Source organism: Hippoglossus hippoglossus, chromosome 6 (assembly GCF_009819705.1).
Source record: "Hippoglossus hippoglossus isolate fHipHip1 chromosome 6, fHipHip1.pri, whole genome shotgun sequence".
NCBI classification, from domain to species: Eukaryota; Metazoa; Chordata; class Actinopteri; order Pleuronectiformes; family Pleuronectidae; genus Hippoglossus; species Hippoglossus hippoglossus.
In genome coordinates this window covers 4,277,908-4,297,857 of record NC_047156.1, presented here as the reverse complement: position 1 = coordinate 4,297,857, position 19,950 = coordinate 4,277,908, and the positions used below count along the sequence as shown (strand labels likewise).

The 19,950-nt window shown below is 44.8% G+C and overlaps 1 protein-coding gene across 4 annotated transcripts in view; it reads left to right on the top strand.

The window, feature by feature from the left end:
• znf423 (zinc finger protein 423) overlaps positions 1-19,950 on the top strand; it is a 138,110-nt gene that overhangs the window by 78,730 nt on the left and 39,430 nt on the right. The gene's annotated exons all lie outside the window — the stretch shown is intronic.

Genomic DNA, 19,950 nt, shown 5'->3' with positions numbered 1-19,950 from the left:
TTTAGTTACCTATTTACATCAATGCACTCTAATAACATTAGCCGGGCCCTGCTCATTCACATTCTTTTACATTTTGATGATCAATAGTTGAGTTTGTTAATCTGCCGTAAACATGGCAACCAGCCGGAGAGCCGACGCTTCACTTTGAATATCCTGTCATGAATAACGTCTGAGCTCTTTTTCTCCTGAATGAGGAGAAGCAAAACGCACCAGAATCACTTTCATCTTTAAATCTGACGTGGGAATAAACCAAAAAAACAATTTCTGAAACCCTCTGTGTGGAATAAGGCGTTAAATAAACTCCTGCTAGCTTTTTATTTTTGTACCCAGAGGTTGCGGTCGTGTGTCTTTTCCGAGGAGTCGACCTGTATTCAGCCCGTCTATTAGCCTGCAGTCAAATCTGGGATGCGCTTGACTAGTAATGTCGGTCTGCTGTCTAAGCAGCCGTCCCACGGGCTGCGGCTGAGCCGGTGTGTGTCTGTGCACACGTCTTCCTCTGCTTCCTGGTGTCCTCTTTCCTCCCCCACTTTCCTTCTACACGTGCACACATCCACACACACACACACACACTTATCAGTATGTATGTAGTGAGCAGGTCTAATGTGGTTACTTTGTGTCACTGAAGACTTAATGAGGCGAATAAGAAGCTTTTGGAGTCACTGGAGGTGGATAATGTATTTGCAGGGTCACTCATGTATGTGTGTGTCTGTTTGTGTCACAGTCTTTTGCCACCGGCTCGCATGCCGCGCTCTTCTCTTCCACTCCGCTGCACCTGAACTGAAAGTCCTCTTCACGACTTGCTGCAGTGATTAGCAGCTTGTCAAACAACCTGACAGCCTGAAAGTGAGATCTGCAGGAGCACCGTTAATCCTGTCCCGTGCACAAGTTGCCCGTCTGAGAGAGTTTTCAGCACCGCAGGCGATGACATGTTCGCTCGGAGGTGTGCGCTTAAATCTCAGATTGCTGATCAGTCCGTGTTGCTTCCTGTCTGAAGTAGCAAGAGCTGTTTACACTCTCCTCCCCTCAAACACTCGCTCGCACCTCCGTTCCTGTCAGCTTCCGACTTTTTAAAATCAGTAATGTCACCGTGACTAACACCGGTTGTAACGTGTAGATCTGTCACCGCGGCTGAGCAGGACCGAGCAGGATGTTTGCCCTGCGCTGTGATGGTATGAAAACAGATGAAGGCCCTCCCCCAGTTCTCCATCCCTCCCCCTCATCCATCCTTCCCTACATCCCTTTCTCCCTCCCTCCCTCACCACCTGGAGCCAGCGAGCCGTGACACCAGAGGGAGGGAGGGAGGGAGCGATGATGAAGGGACAAGGGACCGAGAGAGAGAGGGAGAGGACCTCGGAGGGCTAGATGAAGAAGAGGAGAAGGAAGGGGAGGATGGAAGATGAAGAGGGGACATATGTAGACATAGAGATAATAGATTTACTGCTAAATAAGATAACGTTTATTATTCGGCACATTATATAGACGCTGTTCTCGGTTATTTCAAGTATCGTGCGGGTGTTTTTCAGCTTGTGAATCTAGAAAATGTTAATGAACGATTATAAAACATTGCTCTACATTTGCAGCGGGCGACTAAACATGCTCAGAATCCAGTTATCTATAGATTCACATTTTTAGTCCCTCTCCGTCACGTCGTTGTACATATTTCTTTAACATCCGTTAACACTTAAAAGCGAACGTTTCCCCTGTCAGCGTCGGCTTTATTGCGTGAATATATAGACAGGATTGTTAGTGTATTCCTGTTTTTGGCGTGTGTCTGTGTGCGTTTGAGGCTGGGAGCACGGTTCTCCCCTGGAGAGCTCATTTTGTCATCTTCTCGCTTGATTTACCATCTTCCTCTTCTGCTGTTTATTACCAGTCATTACAAGCTGTTTGGAAACCTAATAGGACACACTGACAAATAGACGGGGAGAGACCCAACCCGGATAAGCATCAGAACACAACACAGCAACTTGTGTGTGTGTGTGTGTGTGAGAGTGAGTGTGTGTGTGTGTCATGTCTCATGTTTGCCTGTGAGAATATTTGTACATGCAACATCAGCTATCTTAACTCATGTATAGAAGTTGTCTGCTTATGTGGAGTGATGTCTTTGTTAGCGCTCTCTGTTTGAGTGTGTGTGTGTGTGTGAGTGCGTGTGTGTGTGTGTGTGTGTGTGTGTGCGCGTGTGTGTGTGTGTGTGTGTGTGTGTGTGTGTGTGTGTGTGTGTGTGTGTGTGTGTGTGTGTGTGTGTGTGTGTGTGTGTGTGTGTGTGTGTGTGTGTGTGTGTGTGTGTGTGTGTGTTAATTGTCTGTTGTTTATTGAGTGGGTGGCCACAGAACGAGGGGCCGTATACCGCACTGTATCTGCAATCCCCCTCTGCATTCCCCTCTCCTCTCCTTCTCTGGCTCAGCCCGTCCAGGTGTGGCTGCACCAGCTGCTAAAGAGAACAGGACGATTACACACACACACACACTAACACACACACACACACACACTAACACACACACACGTTCCTCCTCTCTCTCTATCTCTGCTGGCTAATTGTCACAAGACAAACAAGGCGCCTCGCCTTTATGCGCTTCATAAACAGGGGCCAAGCAACAATTAACTCCCTGCTTAATTCACTAACTATTCTGAATTCATTTTCTCCTGTGACAGGCACATCTGTCACAGCTGGTAGCGAGTGAGAGTGTATGGTTTAGTGTGTGTGTGTGTGTATAGAGGCAGAGTTTGGGCCTGTATAGTTTTACTATCAGGCTTATAATGGTTTACAGGCTGATTATTACTGTGTGTGACCAAGATGAAGTTCCACAGGTGAGCACAGGATGACCGGTTTATCTGTGTGTGTAGAAGAGAGAGGACGTGTGTGTGTTTCAGGATGTGCGGACAGAGAGGATGTTGGGTGTATGTGTTTGATTCGTTGTGTTGTTGCTGTGGGAGGGAGAGGCAGTGTTTTTATTCTTTTAAAGCATCATGACGTAACACAGCAGGATGGATTAACATGCATTTTATTTTAAAGAGTGGGGAAATGGGCAGAATCAAGAAACGAGCAGCGTGAACGTAAATGATCGTCCATACTAATGGTGTCGTACCCAAAAGAACATGGTTTACTAAATGGAGTTTAGTTATGCAAAGAAACTACAGATTATAAGCAACAATATAATCAAAGATCTTGCCAACAATTACCTACGTGAATATTTTTTACTTGCATTTGTACAAGTGAGCTCTGTTGATTGTCCAAAGTTTTCATTTGAAGTACTTTCTATCGGTCAAATAGTCTCAAACAGCAGGATTATCCAAAGTGGCAGCGACTCTGACTCTTAACATTATAGCCTTCACGAGCGTAGGACTCTTTGTACGACTGTTCTGTTGGACTCACACTAGTTTTGGCTTGGGCTAGGTGTTCCTAATAAATTATCGACTGAGTTTACATGTTGTTAAATTGAACAAAATACAAATTGTGCTGTGAACATCACAAACGCGTCAATTTTACGGGTGGAGGTAGAAGAACCTCAGCAAATAAAACCCAAACTCCGTGAACGGTTAAATGGCACCTGAGCTATTTGGAAATGAGAAGATTTAGAGAAACCAACTGTTTAATGACCTTGAATATTTCATTATTCATTTTCCTTTTAGTAAATGTTTCGGTGCTGTGTTGATAGGAATTAGAATTTTCTCTCTCCGTGCCTTGATGTCAAATATCTGATTTTGTCCTCGTTCTGTGAATAAATCTAACAAGATGAATAATAGAAAGTGATGAAAACAGTTTGTGAACATGAGATGAGGTGGATAACGGGGAGCATGGCGCAGCACAGACAGACAAACGGGAGTAAGAAGTGAATCGGTGCTTTGCCGGAATGACACTTTAAGTGAGAAATTGAGACGCGGAGCAAACAAGATGTTGACAGAAATGGTGGCGATTATAGGTCAACTGAGTGAGATTCATACTGATGGGAAACGGTGGGAGAGCCGACTGATGCAGAGATGGAAACTTCAGAGGGCAAGGAGGGAACAGGGCGAGGGAGGGGGAAACAAGTGAATGCAGATCAATAGGGTGAAAGGAAGAGAGGGTGTGTGTGTGGGGGGGGGGATCAGGATGAATAAAGCGAGAGACGGAAGGAGAGAGTGTCGGAGGAGAGGGAGACGGAGAGGGCGAGAGCGATTTCTGGCAGATTTTGGCTCCAGCTCAGTCCTCTTGCCGAGCAGCTGGACTTCATTAGTGGCTGGTGTTAATTACTGGGACTGTACACACACACATGCGGATAAGTGCGTGCACGCAGGCGTAGGAACACACACTAATGGGCACACACACACACACACACACACACACACACACACACACACACACACACACACACACACACACATGCACACTCTCACGCAGCCTGTGATTCAGGGTCACCTTGCTAGCCTTGTTTGAACCAGCAGAGAGAGGTGGAGACGGTGCCAGACAGAAAAACAGAAACGGAGAGAGGACACACGCACACACACACACACACACACACACACACACACACACACACACACACACACACACACACACACACACATCAGTCCACTGTGGGTGCTTTATGTGTTATTAACGGTATTTTGAGCAGCTGCACACGGAGCAGCTGGGAAGTGGACAGGTGATACTGTAGACTACCGAACATAATTACATGTGTATGTGGCTGATGTATAATCTACAGATTGTAATTACAGATTAAGAGGCAGGTGATGGGTAAAATATAGATGATGGGACATAACGGGGGAGGATCGGGAAAATAGAAATGGATGCATTTCACAAATGACATCTTTTTAAAGATGGTTAATTAAAATTACAATAACGGGTCCGACGTAGTGAGAGCCATGACTTTAAGGTGCAGGATTGTAAATTCAGGGTAATGCATCTTTCCCAGTAACACCAGTTGCCTAATAAGGCTGCTGAAGTTATAGTAATAATGATAAAAACTTTATTTATTGTATTTGCTTTATTCACAGCACAAAATATAAATTATATAAATATAAATAAAATCCCACAGAGGCTGTTTGTTGATCAGTGTTGAAAACCCAGTCTGAGGATAATGAATACAAGCAGTGGTATTTCAATTCTTCTCCTGTGTTCGTCTTCTTGGAGCTTGGTGTTTTCTGTTGCTCTACCAGCTGATCCGCTGCTGTTCACTCAGACCAAACTAATTCCATCAAAGCAGAACATCTGAAACACAGCTGAGACGAGACAGTAGCATGTAATTCCAACAAAGGCCTCAAACAACAAATCACTCTGAATAATTCAGTGGTTGCTGTATGTCAGTAGAGTTTCTCCTAGTAGAGAGTAGAGGTGTGGATACGCCATGAACAGCCTCATGGTCTAAATGATATAAGAATGGGTCAGTGCAATTTAATATTGGACATTGATTATTGACTGGCAGATCATCTATGATAGATGATTGCTGTTTGTGTGAACAAGGCTGTATTCACCAGTGAGCAAGTTAATCCATAGTATGATCTTTAACCAGGAAGTTACCAGTGTGATTCATGAGGAAGTTAAGTAAGTGACATTTAAATCTAATCTGCGCGGCTTATTCATGAAGTGTGCAAGAGGGGGGAGGTCATACTGGGAAGCTGCCCCGATAATTGTTCTGTTTAAAGGTTGAAATCAAGAAGAAATTAGTCAAGTAGGCCAAGAATTTCCCTCCAAACCCTGAAGTGACCAGTTGGCAGCTGGTTGATTCCTGGGTCCCGACTACGTGACGTGTTGTTATCCCATCTCTTTCCTGCCTTTTTTCTGTCTCTCTGCCCTGCCACTATGAGTAAAGGCTGAAAAAACACTCATTAAAAACACATGTCCTGGTTCCTGCCTCACTGGTGTCTGGCTTTCAATACACATATCATGTGTTTGGCATTCGCACTGTATACATGGGCCTGCTTCCAGAGGTGCTTTAGTGCTGAAGCATGTGATTCTTGTCAGACTCGGTTTTTACAAATACGAGTTAATTAATGGAGCTGCGAGGGTGTAAGAGAGCAGAATAGAATAATTAAATTATTCATTTTTTTGGCCCTGAAAGAAAAGAAAAAGGAAAAAACGTGTGCTTATAAGTCCACGTGAAAATGATTTATCGTAAGCTCCGTTACTTTGATTCAGCGGCAGACTCCAAAAAAAAACCCGTGTTTCAGTCCGACTACACAGCTCCTGGAGAGAAATGGAAAATGGTGTAAAGACAGGCAACGGCACAGCGTGAGGTGGGATGCAAAGCCACGCTGGGCGAGGTTGAAGGGTTTTTCTTTGGCTCTTAATTACACAGCAGAAGACAGGAGAAGGCAGGAGTGAGAGCGAGGAAGACAGAAAGGTTGAAACAACGGTATAGTCTGCCGCGCTTATCTCTCGTCTCTAAACAAATGTCGGCCAGGCTGTTCTCTTTATTGCAGTACAAAGGCCTTCTGACAAACACACACAGGCTCACACACAGGCTCACACACACACACACACACACACACACACACACACACACACTCACATCTTTCTGGGTAAATCAATGCATTCTGGTTTCAGTAATTTCCCAAGGTGCTTTGCTCTGCCCCCCTTGGGTGAGCAAGGTGACAAAGCCGGGCACGAAGGAGAAAATCTCTTACTTTCTGGCCCTTTTTTTTTTTTTTTTAGCCCTTGTTTGCTTTCTCTTTTCCTTCTTCCCTTTATTGCTTTCAGTACTCGCCTTTCACTTTATGTACTTTTACACAATATGCAATATTCTGCCTCTCCCTGGTAGGTAGACTCGTTCTTTTAGTAGCTTTCAGTTTAAAAATGATTCTTTTGAGCCAGTTTTTTTGTTTGGGAGATGTTGTTATGTTGCTTCAACCTGATATTAATCTATCACACTCAGTTACTATCACAAGCTGCAGAATCATTATAACCTCTAAAAGCAGTTATCTGTAAATTGATGAACAATAAAACGCTGCAACCATCTCTTAAATTTCACCAAATTGTGTTGCAACATTTCTGCTGCATCATATTTTTGGCTCTTGCAGAATTAAATGAATGTTCCTATTCCTGCAGACTGAGCTGTGCTTGACTCTGTTGTTTTTTTCAACCAGAGAAACAACAATGAGAACAATAACACACTTATTTGAATCTGTAAATAAACGAAATGTGCGAATTCAGAGGCTGATTTGAATCCCTGTGGTTTTTATATATTTTTTTGCCTAAACAGCACATCAGGCATTGAACATGATACAATAATCAACATCTAAAAGAACGTCCTGTGGAATAGTAGCAGCAATAGAACCAGTGAACTGGGGCTTCTCTCACTGACGGGCTGTTCCATCACAAAGTCCGACAGCTGCAGCACTTTGTTGTGTTGCTAGATGTTATATTTAAAGTCGTTATTATCTTATCCTGAAACATAATGATGATTACCATCCCCTGGTGGCTGGCTGCAGTATAAACCCTGCTTCCTCCATGGTAGTGGACGGGACATCAACCGACTGTTTCGTCTCACTGCTTTACCTCGTGGCGATCACACTCCTACACACTAAAAAAACACACAACGACTCGAATAACATCTCTTCCTGACCGACACCTGAATGGCTGCAAAGGGTCCACTCGGTTATTTGATGCTGCGAAGACTCTGGCTCCTGATGACGTCATTGGCATAAGACAGCAGTGTTCGTATCTGGGATATTATGATAAAGCGGAGGAAGCTAACATAATGTTGTCATGTAATGGGGTGTGTCGTTTTTTCAGGTTTTGTGTCGTTTTCAGAACTTCATTTTATTGTTCATTCTATTCTTTCTCCTTCCTCGTCTCGTTCGCCTCAACTCCTCTTCTCTGTCTCTCTTCATCCTTGTAACTCCCCTGGATGAGAGACACTCATTTGTGACAGAGCCAACCTGCTAATGGTGGATGGCAAGAAACAGAATTGTCTATGCCAAACACACACACACACACACACACCCACACACACACACGCATCAAATATTTGTATGTACGAACATGGACGTCCGACTGGATAAACACACGCTGAGACATTTTTTATATGTACCACACATTTCCAGGTACATGTGCACGTACGGACACACATCAGTGCATAGACGCACAACACGCTCACACTAATGTATTCACATAAAACTCAGTGTGCTCCCCACTGCATTGCTCCTGGTGCTGGGCTCCCTCTCCGCTCTGCGCCGTGCCTCCTCCTCCTCCTCCTCTTCGTCCTCCTCCCCCACCACCTCCTTCTCCTTCTCCCACTACATCTGGCACGCTCAGCTGCCGAGGAGCGCCGTAATTATCCCGCCGGAGACGCACACGCTCTCACACGCATACACACACTCTGTGACGAAAGCTCACACACACTTGTCTTCGGCGATCCGCGCCGCTCCCTGCTGCTCTTCGTCACTACCGGGGCTTCATTAGAGTGTGTGTAGAGTGTGTGCATGTGCCTGTGTGCATGTGCCTGTGTGGATGTGTGTGTTGATGCATGGTAGTTTTGGATGCTATCCAGATGTTTTTTTCTTTTATAGTTGAGGAGTCGGGCGTGTCCTAGATGCAACTGCCCTGAGTTTGAATTCTGTGTCTCTGACATCTAATCTAGTTTCTCATCTTTCTCACATCAGTGTCCAGTTGAATTCAGTCTAATTTAGCCGTCACATGCAGACAGCGGGCAGCAGAGAACGTTTGTGTCTGTCTGAGATGGATTTAGGATCTTGTTGAGGTGAAGCAACGGAACACAGACATTCCTGCTTGCGCTCGATTACTCTTACACGTCTCTCTCGTCTTTTTAGGTCCAACTTCTCATCTTTCCATCGAGCTACAGTGAATCCATGAAATCCTTGTTTACCAGTATGTGTCAGTAGAAATGTGGACAATAAAAATGAAAAAGGATAGAAGCCTCCAAATACATTTGGAAAGGAGAAGAAAGAGGAAACATCACATTCTCACACTCTGTCTCTGCAGCAGGATTGTGAGGATGTTTTTAGTCTGTACTGTGTCACGTTGTAATTACAGCCCTGAACAGGTGAAGGAGATGCTGAGGTCGGAGTGTTGCTGCCTGGGGTGTGGGTGTGTGTGTGTCTTTGTGTGTGTGTGTGTCTTTGTGTGTGTGTGTGTGAGAGTGAGCGAGTGAGTGAGGGAGTGACTCTTTGACAGAACAAGAGAGGAAAATAGAGTGAGAGAGAGACTGAATGAGTGAGTATACTGTGATTGGCAGTAATTTTGTGTACTGTAAGTGTGCGTGTATGTGTGTTTTAAAGCATGATTGGCATTCAGTGTGTGTGCGTGTGTGTGTTTGTGAGTGTAGTCTCACATTGCCCGCTGTGGCTGCTCAGAGTGGTTGTGTAGGTTTGATTCCTGGCGCCACTTTGTGTCAGACTTGCCGCAGAGCAAAGAGCAGTTGAGCTTTGTGAATAAAGCTCTGGAAACGCCTCCCACCATTCTATTTTCAATCCGTGCTTTTAGAGCCGCAGGACGCGCGGCATAAAGCACCTGCATCAGCGACTTGGATGGGTGCTGATCAGGTGACAAGCTCCGACTCGGTGTGTCACGGAGGCAATGAGCCACTTCAGCCTGTTGATTGCACTCGTTCTAAAACAGCTACCTTCAGTTTTTAACCTCATCCTTTTTTCGCTTTTACTTAAAAAATGACTGCACATTATTTCATGAAACTGCGGAGACATCCCTTTACAATGGAAAATAACGTAATTGTTATTATATTGTCATTTTCCTCAGGACCCCACGTTTAGAACGAGACGAGTTGAGATGTCGCGAGTCGGTCAAGGGGAAACTGAATGTCCTACATGTCTCAGGCTGACGGCTCACTTCTCTGCTCCGTCTCGTCCGACACACACATGTGCACATAAAATCCACTTTTACTCCGTCTGTATTGATTCTACCACATGCAGGTTAAACCGGTGATACATCTGGGCAGAGAATACCTCGGACCCGCTGATGTGAATTCCCCACTCGTAATGAGAAGCTGTGGGACCAGATGAATGGCCTGGTCTAGTTCCCTTCAGCTCCCCTGTCCTCTTCTCCTTTAATCCCTGCTGCTGCCTCCTGCACTTCATCATCCTACCTCTCCCTCACTCCCCCCCCCCGCCCCCCATCTCCATTGTCTGTCCACTTCCCCTACGGTAACGGTTTTACCCCTGAGATTCACTGGACACACTATACACTACACACACACACACACACACACACACACACTGTATCGCTAGGGGCTAGGGGCCTAGGTAGAGGTGTAATTTCCCTTGTGTTCTCCCTAACCTGGAATATCTGACAGTGTGACACCAGAAAAGAGAGGGAGTGTGTATTTGTGTGTGTGTATTTGTGGGTCTGTGTGTGTGTGTGTGTGTGTGTGTGTGTGTGTGTGTGTGTGTGTGTGTGTGTGTGTGTGTGTGTGTGTGTGTGTGTGTGTGTGTGTGTGTGTGTGTGTGTGTGTGTGTGCATGGGGAGATGAGAAGCTCTGCAATAGGGGAGAGGTCTAAAGGTAGAGAAAGGGTTTGTGATTTGTTTTCTCTGTGAACTTGTCTAAGAAGTATCTTGTTTCCACAATGGGGCCAAACTGAACTAACTTTATCCCGGGCTAAGGGGTAAATGACAAACAATAGATTCTGTTACAAGGTCAAACAGGAGTAGTTTTAGCCTATTTACCTGTGTGAAGTGATGCCTGTGTGTTATGTGTCTCTATCCATCTCTTATCTACTAATATATTAATATAAGGTATCTACTGTTCATCCTTCAGGGGGTTGTGGGGAAGCTGTAGTTGGAATTTGATGAGAGTTTGGTGCCTTTATAGCTCACCTGGTTGGGCAGGAGATCCATGTGAGGAGGCCTGAGTCAATCTCACCTGCGGGGAAATTTAGAGTCTCCAGTTAAGCTGCTTGTGATTGGACTGTGGGAGGAACCTTCACAGACATGGAGACACCATCCAGACTCCTGACAGCCGACAGAAAGCCTCCAGTCGGGATCGATCCCTCAACCTTCTTGCTGTGAGTGGATGGTGCAAACCACTGTTTCTGTTTCTGCTTGTATGAAATAATTCTCATAACAAGAAAAATTAATGCTTTGGTTTGACGGTACTGTTCAGAGTGTTTCTGCGGCTTTTCGACAGGAGGGTTTGATTTGAAACCTTTCATCGTAAAGAGAAGATTTGGCTGAATCCAAAGCAAGAGCAGTTTTTCCAACTTCAGAATCCGATGTCTCATTGTGCTCGCCCTAACTTCAGATTGTACTGGCTGACTTACAAACTGTGTGTGTGTTTCACTTTCTGTTCAGGATTAAGTGGAACTGTAGGAATCATTTAAGAACATGTGAAATGTCTGAGTCAGTTTCCTCATGGGGCGACCTGATGGCCAAACGGTGAGGGCACATAGGCGCATACACCTTGAGCAGCATCGACTCCCGGGCAGTCGGATCATTTACTACGTGTGTCCCCCCCTCCCCTCTACTCCTTCACTCTACTATCAGATAAAGAGGTTGTATTACCACAGTCTTAAACCATCATTACCACTGTCAGCCGAACGACTCTTTGTGGTCGCCCGTCTGTCCGCCGGTCACCGCACTAATGCCTGCAGACAGCGCTGGCTTCCTGACTGAAGTTTGGACAAATGGCTGTCGGATCGATAGCTTCCCAGCAGCAATATTTGGTATCAATGCATGTCCTCCTCATTAACGCAGCAGGCTGCCCTCTCCATGGACCTGAATTATTCATACACACAAACAGGCACAAATATGCAGACACACACACACACAGACACACAGACTCAGAATACTGCATTGGAGAAGAAGCTGGTCTTTTGTTTTCTCCGTCTGCCTCCCATCCTTCCTTCCCCTCGTCCTGTTACATTTCTGTCTCTCCGTCTCGGGGTCGTTTCAGCCTGCAGGGCAGACGGAGAGGGGACCGAGCACTGGCACCTCTCGTTCACCCATGCTTACTCAAGGCTTCGGCTCGGCACTTTCTCCTGCCTGTGTCCTTTTTATTTTTAATGCTTTTATTACTTACTTTTGTTTAATATTTTAATTTCTTTAAACATTATAGATCAGAAACAATTGTAACAGAAAATGGTTATATCTTGGGTAGGACAATGACAAACTCACTGGTCTGTTAAGAAATATAATATTAACAATATACAACGCAGCATGAAAAACCTTTGAACGCTGGTCTTTCAGTGGACTGAAGAAAGAAATTCATATTTCTTATTGTCATGTTGTCACCTTTCGTGATTTTGCTGTACTCAAACAGAAATTCCTGGACGTAGCCCTCGTCTGTCGTTTTAAAGCCATAATCATTTTCATCTATAACAATGATAATAAAGTTTAACACCCGGGTGCTGCTCTAGCTGTTAGTCACTTAATGTGGTTTTTAATGGTGTGTGTGTGTGTGTGTGTGTGTGTGTGTGTGTGTGTGTGTGTGTGTGTGTGTGTGTGTGTGTGTGTGTGTGTGTGTGTGTGTGTGTGTGTGTGTGTGTGTGTGTGTGTGTGTGTTCCGTCCCTATGGTCCAATCATACCTGCTCTGCAATAAGAAATAAATATGAGATCAGTGTTAATTACAGACGACTAGAACTTTGGTTTTCACTGCACCTGTTGACACAAACACACACGGTCACATTGATGCGTTGCTACACAAGAGGTTACATTTCAGTTGTATATACAAATTTGGTGGCGTTGTTACAGAGGGTATGTGTGTGTTTGTGATATTTGTACATTGCTCCTGTGGAAATTAGGACCCTCTGTACGTATGTTTGTGTAAAGGAGAGTATTTGGTTCCAGTGTTCAGTTTGACTCATGCCACTGTGTTTGAATAACTGTACAACAGTTGCTGAGGCGGTAAATGCAACATGCCAGTTGTTGTAGCACTGTTGCTATGGCGCCATATTAATCAGTTGTTGCCACGGTACACTGGCGTCCATCAGCTGTTACCATGGTACACCATTAAACAGTTGCCACGGTACAGTGATGTCAATCTGTTGTTGCAAAAGTGTGTTGTTTATGATACACCATGTTGCTATGGTACAGTTTTTTACCACCAGTCGTTGCCATGTGACGCTTTTCATCATCATTTGTTGCTACGCCACACAGTTGTTCCTCATCAGTAGTTGCTATGGTACACCGTTCGTCTTCAGGTGTTGCTATGATACCCCGCTCATCATCAGGTGTTGCTATGGTAAACGGTTCATGGTCCAGCGGTAAAGTGTGAGTCTTTTTATTATGTGAGGCGGTGCGGAAGCCTGACTCTGGGGCTGAATTCAGATGAGATAACTGCATGTTTGCATGTATGTATTTGTGTGGCCGGGTGAGTGCGTAGGCGGGGGGGGGGGGAGCAGTGTGCCCTCAGGCGCTCGGTCCTTAGCGGTTGGCTAACGGGGCGCAGAGCAACCCTCGTCCTCACCCTGATCGATGTGGTCTGTACGTAGGTGGGTGTGTTGGATGAGAGAGAGTGTGTGTGTGTGTGTGTGTGTGTGTGTGTGTGTGTGTGTGTGTGTGTGTGTGTGTGTGTGTGTGTGTGTGTGTGTGTGTGTGTGTGTGTGTGTGTGTGTGTGTGTGTGTGTGTATGTGTCTCGTTAGCAGGAAGCAGAGGAGAGTCCAGGGACCCCTGCAGTCCCTGCCCAGGGACACACACAGGTCCCAGCACCTGGACCATAGACATGTACATACACAACTCACACAAAGATGCAGATGCACACTCCAGACACACACAACTCACCACCTCTCTCTCTCTCTCTCTCTCTCTCTCTCTCTTTTACTCTCATTTTCTCAGTCTGTCACTCTCATACACACCTTCTGCCTGACATGCACACACACACACACACACACACACACACACACACACACCATGCATACAGATTGAGTACACACAGCACTCCCAGTGCGCTGCAGTAGCACTAAGCTTAAAGTACAGACATGGCCTGTAACACAAACAGACTCACCGCAGAAGACGATGCTTCCAGGGGCGTTCAAAATGTAGAGAACAGATATTTCTATTATCCAGAGAGAGACGGAGGCGATGAGGAACTTTAAATCTAACGCATGTTAATTCCTTTTTATTCTTGTAGTCTTTTTATTCATCATTCGTGTGTGTGTGTGTGTGTGTGTGTGTGTGTGTGTGTGTGTGTGTGTGTGTGTGTGTGTGTGTGTGTGTGTGTGTGTGTGTGTGTGTGTGTGTGTGTGTGTGTGTGTGTGTGTGTGTGTGTGTGTGTGTGTAATCATTATCTATTTCAGTCAGATATTAGCACCCTCTGGCAAACAGAGAACAAGAACATGGCGAGTGGATGGACGTCAGGGGTGGCAAATGCCCAGCTGTGTTTGTGTGTGTCTGTCTTTGTGTCTTTGTGTGTGTTAGCGGACCCACCAGATGGAACGTGAAACTGTCGATGTGGAAAAGGTACGGTGGGTGTAAGGAAAGTGTGTGTTTGTGTGTTTAAATGGGACGAGTGATGTTCAAAGGTCCAGGAGTGTGAAAGCGGTCTATCTCATTGTCAAGGACACCATTAATTACAACAGCGGGGGGGCCTCTGTGGGTGAGGGTGGGTGCCGGTGAGATGGTAGTTGCTGATTAATGGAATAAATTTGTTGGTAAGATGATTCCATTTTTTTTTTTTTTTAAAGATTATTTTTTTCTCCACGCTTCTATGATTTTATAATTTTGAAGAAGACATGAATGAATTTGATTATTTTTTAAATGTTGACAGCACCTTCCAGTTTGGCCCAATGACAGAAATACATGTCGTTCACCCAGGTTTGAGGTTGATGCTTCACATAGGAGGTGACAGGGAAAATATTGAAGATGGAAAAAGTATCAGAGATCAGAAACAGGAGGGGGAATGTTTTCTCATTTGAGCAGATTGATTGAATAGTATTGAAAATGGTGAAACTCTTCCTGCTGAATGTTCCAGCGTTTACAAAAGATCTGCGGAGCATCTACCTGCAAATTAAGCTTTAACCACACATCTCATACAAGCATCTTTTCATATATAAAAAACATCTGTCACTCTAAATATCTTCAGTTCATCATCTGTACATCTCTCTCCTTAAAGCTCTTCCCCCTTTCCCTCCTCCTCTGAGCTCCTCCTCTCCCTGCTTACCCTCCCTCCCTTCCTCTCTGCAGGAGGGGGGGGGGGGGGGGGGGGGGTTTATGTGTTGGCAGTCCAACGGCTGAAAGGGTGGACACCTATGGGGACCCTCACAGCAACACACACACACACACACACACACACACACACACACACACACACTACATACCCAAAGCCAGGGCCCGGGGAGAGTGTGTGCAGAGAGCAGCTGTAAGGCCAGTGGACTGTTACTGTAGTTCTTTGTTCAGCCCTGGCTCAGCTCCACTGCATCTCTCTCTCTCTCTCTCTCTCTCTCTCTCTCTCTCTCTCTCTCTCTCTCTTTCTCTCTCTCTCTCTCTATCCAGCTCTCTCTCTCTCTCTCTCTCTCTCTCTCTCTCTCTCTCTCTCTCTCTCTCTATCCAGCTCTCTCTCTCTCTCTCTCTCTCTCTCTATCCAGCTCTCTCTTTCTCTCTCTCTCTCTCTCTCTCTCTCTCTCTCTCTATCCAGCTCTCTCTCTCTCTCTCTCTCTCTCTCTCTCTCTATCCAGCTCTCTCTTTCTCTCTCTCTCTCTCTCTATCTCTCTCTCTCTCTCTCTCTCTCTATCCAGCTCTCTCTCTCTCTCTCTCTCTCTCTCTCTCTCTCTCTCTATCCAGCTCTCTCTTTCTCTGTCTCTGTCTCTCTCTCTCTCTCTATCCAGCTCTCTCTCTCTCTCTCTCTCTCTCTCTCTCTCTATCCAGCTCTCTCTCTCTCTCTCTCTCTCTCTCTCTCTCTCTCTATCCAGCTCTCTCTTTCTCTTTCTCTGTCTCTCTCTCTCTCACTCTATCCATCTCTCTCTCCTATCTCTCCCTCTCTCTCTCTAATCTGCTAACATTTATCTCCACCTTCATTGGCTCAAATCTTGTTTGTATGTGCAGCTTCCCTGGGCCTTTTTTAAAAGTTTTAAACAATATTACAATGCAAATGTGTGATGTCACATGATGAAGAGTCATCTTTCATAGCTGGTTGATGAAGGCTTCTGCTGCAGAACATGCCCCATGTGGCAAGAAGTTAACATGAGCCAGAAAAGCCAAAGAAAGGTGTGAGTACCTGCTATATAAATGCAGTAACCACCACTGACATAACTGGCTATCCTTAATAATCTCTAAGAAAGTCTGAAAATATCTTTTAAAATTTGTTAAAAAGCTTCAGTTTCTGCCTTAATCATTTTCAACTTTTACCACAAGTCCAAAAACAAAGAGTGAGAGTAAATTACAGGTGAATTACAAAGCGAGTCAGAGAAAAGTGCGTTTCTGTTTTACACAATCAATGTTTGGTACAAAACCAAGATCAAGCTGCTTTTTGTCTGCTTGTCACCATTGTGACTTCCCCACACGCTGTTCTCGTGTGTGTGTGTGTGTGTGTGTGTGTGTGTGTGTTTGTTTGTTTGTTTGTTTGTGTGTTAGCCTGTCTCTTTGTATGTTGGTGTGTTACGCATCCATCCCTGTGGGTCTGCGCTTGGCCATAGCCAACATACCAGTCGTGTGTGTGTGTGTATTCTCCTGGTGTCAGTGTGTCTTAGCGTGTCATGCCGCTTGCTGAAGTGACGGGATGAAAGGGAAGCATCTTCTGTCGCCACGGCGATCAGGCTAATTACAGCAGTTTAAGTGCTTTACCCATGGTCATCACACACTGTCAAAATACACCACTGAGCACTTGAGCGTGTGTGTGTTTTAATTTTTAAAAAACCATGAAAGCCTGCTTTTAACCAGCTCAGTCATACTTTAGTGTGATGTGTGTGTGACTGCACGCTGACGCACGGACACATTTATAAACACTCCACTCGTCCGTGGGAGGATTTGAAGCCACTTGATGCTCATTTTTTTGTATTTTCCTGCGCTCCTTCATTTAAAAGTCTATTCCCTGCGTGTCTGTCACTTGGAGTTTTATTTTAAAAGAGCAAACGGGACAATGACCAAGTATTGTGTGTGTGTGTGTCTGTCTGTGTTTCCGCACTGTACACACTCCTTTGTGAGAGGGTAAATTAATTACTCTGGGAGTGTATGTGTGTACCTGTCTACCAAGGGTTTTGGGGTTGTATGGTGCTTTTGGAGCCCTAATGGAGTGTGGAGTGTGTGTTTATGCACTCCCAGGCCGCTGTTTATCGCTTAGCGAGCTGGAACTAATTTACTAATTGAGTTTTGAGTTGGGAAAGAAACGACAGCGAAAGAGAGGGAGAAACTAGAGTGAGAGCGGGATGGAGAGATACACCAGAGGCTCCTGGAAAAAGTCTTAATGTTGCTGGAGAGAAATGGCAAAAGGGGAAATATGTAGTTGTGCGCGTTATTTTTTTGTTGGTGTGGCAGAGACGTACACATGGAATCCTTTCAGAGCCACTTGGCATCCTCTGTATGTGTGTGTGCACATGTCTGTTTGGTAGCTGACAGGCAGCTGTGAGAGCCTGCTGGTAGATTATAAAGAAGCCTGGCATCTCCCAGAATGCACTTCAACAGCAGTTCCCTATAAAGGAGGTGGGGGGGGGGGGAGCAGTCGGAGCAGAGACCGAAGAGAGAAAAAACAAAATAAAGAAAAACAGGATTTTTCACTGTGCAGTTGGAAAACAGAGGTGGTTAAACTTGGTCGTACTTTTAAATTCCGTGGTTCTAAACACGTATCTACAGATAATTGGATGAGATATAATAATCTCCCTGTCTTTTATTCTCCTGATCCAACTAATGATATCACAGACATCGTTTTTTACAGTATAAATAATTCACATGCGTTTATGTTTATACTTTTCATTGAATGTTAATTTTCTTGATTCAAGTTCTTTGGATTTCTTTGTCACAAGTTTATTTGGTTACGAAATGTGAGGAATCGCTGACAAATTATTTTGATATACGTTCAGTCTCGGAATCAGAAATGTTTTACTTCCCCCAAAAAATCCTTATCACACTAAAGCTGTAAGACAAAGGCAGCAAACCTTTCAAAGTACAAAACCATTTTTAAAAAAAAATATCCACATCCTTATGTGTGAAGACACTTTTCATTCACTCCGCTCCACGCTCCATCTTTCCCTGTTGTGTGCACCATGTAACTGAAGGAATGAAAGAGATTGATGTGTTGATGGAGGAGAAGGAAACAGAAAGGTAGCAGACGGCTCACTGGGAAAATAAACCCGCAGGACGCCATGCAGAGAGGAGCGTAGGTAAAGACTCTATGGGAACCAGAAGGGGGGGGGGGGGGGGGTTGTGTCAGTGGAGGAGGCGAGAGAGCAGGAGGAGGAGGAGGAGGGAGTAGTTCAGGGATGTGACAGGGAGGTCTTGGGTGGAGCCATTAGGGGAGTCATGTCAGTACCAGCTGCCTCTCTCTTCATATTTTCCCATTATCCCCCTGGGGTTCTGTCCACAGATTTCTACAAAGGTTGCTTTAAATCTAGTGGAGGAAAAAAAAAAAAAAAGGCCTGATTTATTCCTGCTGGAACATGCTTTTATTTTCCTTAACGCCACAAAACAATCATTCCTACGAGAAGAAGACTTAATATATACGATACTACATTTAGAGGGAGTAAATGAAATGTGTCTCATATTTGTGTGTAGTTGAGAGTTTGAATATGTTCACCGTCTAACATCTATTCTGCAGAATGGATAAAAGTCTGTGTGTGTGTGTTTTGTGTCGTGTGTACATGTGTGTTGCTGTGGGGCAACAGCTTTCTAATGTTTGTTTCTGAGATCTTTGGATTCTGTACAGAACAAACACACACACACACACACGGCACTAAAGCCGTCACACAACAAAGATGAGAACGATGTGACGCATCATAAACAGCCTTTTGTTTTATGTTGAATTGTTCTGTGTCAAATTCACTTAGTTTTGCACAAAAGACATAAAAAACTAAATGAAGACGCACATCACGAACCACATCGATTTACTTGTTCAAACGATCAATAGGTGACACAACTGACTTTGATTAATGATGATTTTTATTCTGAAAAGCATTAATCCCAGGAGTCTTGATTGTTCGTAGCCTTTTAAATGGATTTCAAAGTAAAATTACCTGCATTTGTGATTAGAATATTGTTAATCTGACAACTACAGGAGTCAAACTCTTTCATTAAACCTTGTTCAAATGGACATCAGGAGAATATTACAGGAGGTGATTGTTATTCTTATTCTAACTAAATGTTTCTGTATGTGAGTGCAGACCTTTGTCTGCTTTGAAAGTGACGCTCCACAGTCTCCACATTAAAACAGTCTCCTGAGCATCAGTAACTGGGGGAGCACGGTGCAGGGTGGGGTTTTTTTTTTCCCACACCGAATGATTTTTATGATAAATCTTCCTCTTTTTCCCTCTTGATCTGTTTTGCCTTCATCCCCAGTCCTCCCTGCATAACCCGGCCCCCTCCTCTCTCTCAGTGGTCCTCCTGTTCTCCTCATCTCTCCTCCCCCGCCTCCCTCCATCGCTCCATCCCTCCCAGGGAGAGCAAATCCCTCTTTTCCTAGGTAGGAGTGTAGGGAGGAGTGGTACAGCTTAGATCTCGGCCCCCCGCATCGTCCCTTCATCAGGGCCCCCTTCAGTGCTCCCCCCCCCTCCCCTCCCTCGCTCCATCCCTCCTCCATCTACTCTCTTGTTAAATTATGGTTTTATTCTCCTCTCCTTCCCTCCGTCTTTCCACTCACCTCCTCTCGTCTTTCCCATTACATTCACATTTGCACTTACATTTTTTTTTTTTTGCATTGAGCAAATGTTCTTGTCCAGCATGACTCACAGTTTTCTGAGGAGTAATCTCTGCCTTACCTGCAACAAAAGCACCTGATAAACACTGTAAGATATAATATATGTGTAGATATTCTCAGTAGATTTAAATCTGTGACATTAAAACGCTTAATATCAGTAAGTACAATCGAGACCGAAGTGCAGACCTGTCCTCTTGCCCTTTCTTCTTCCTTTCCTCCCCTTT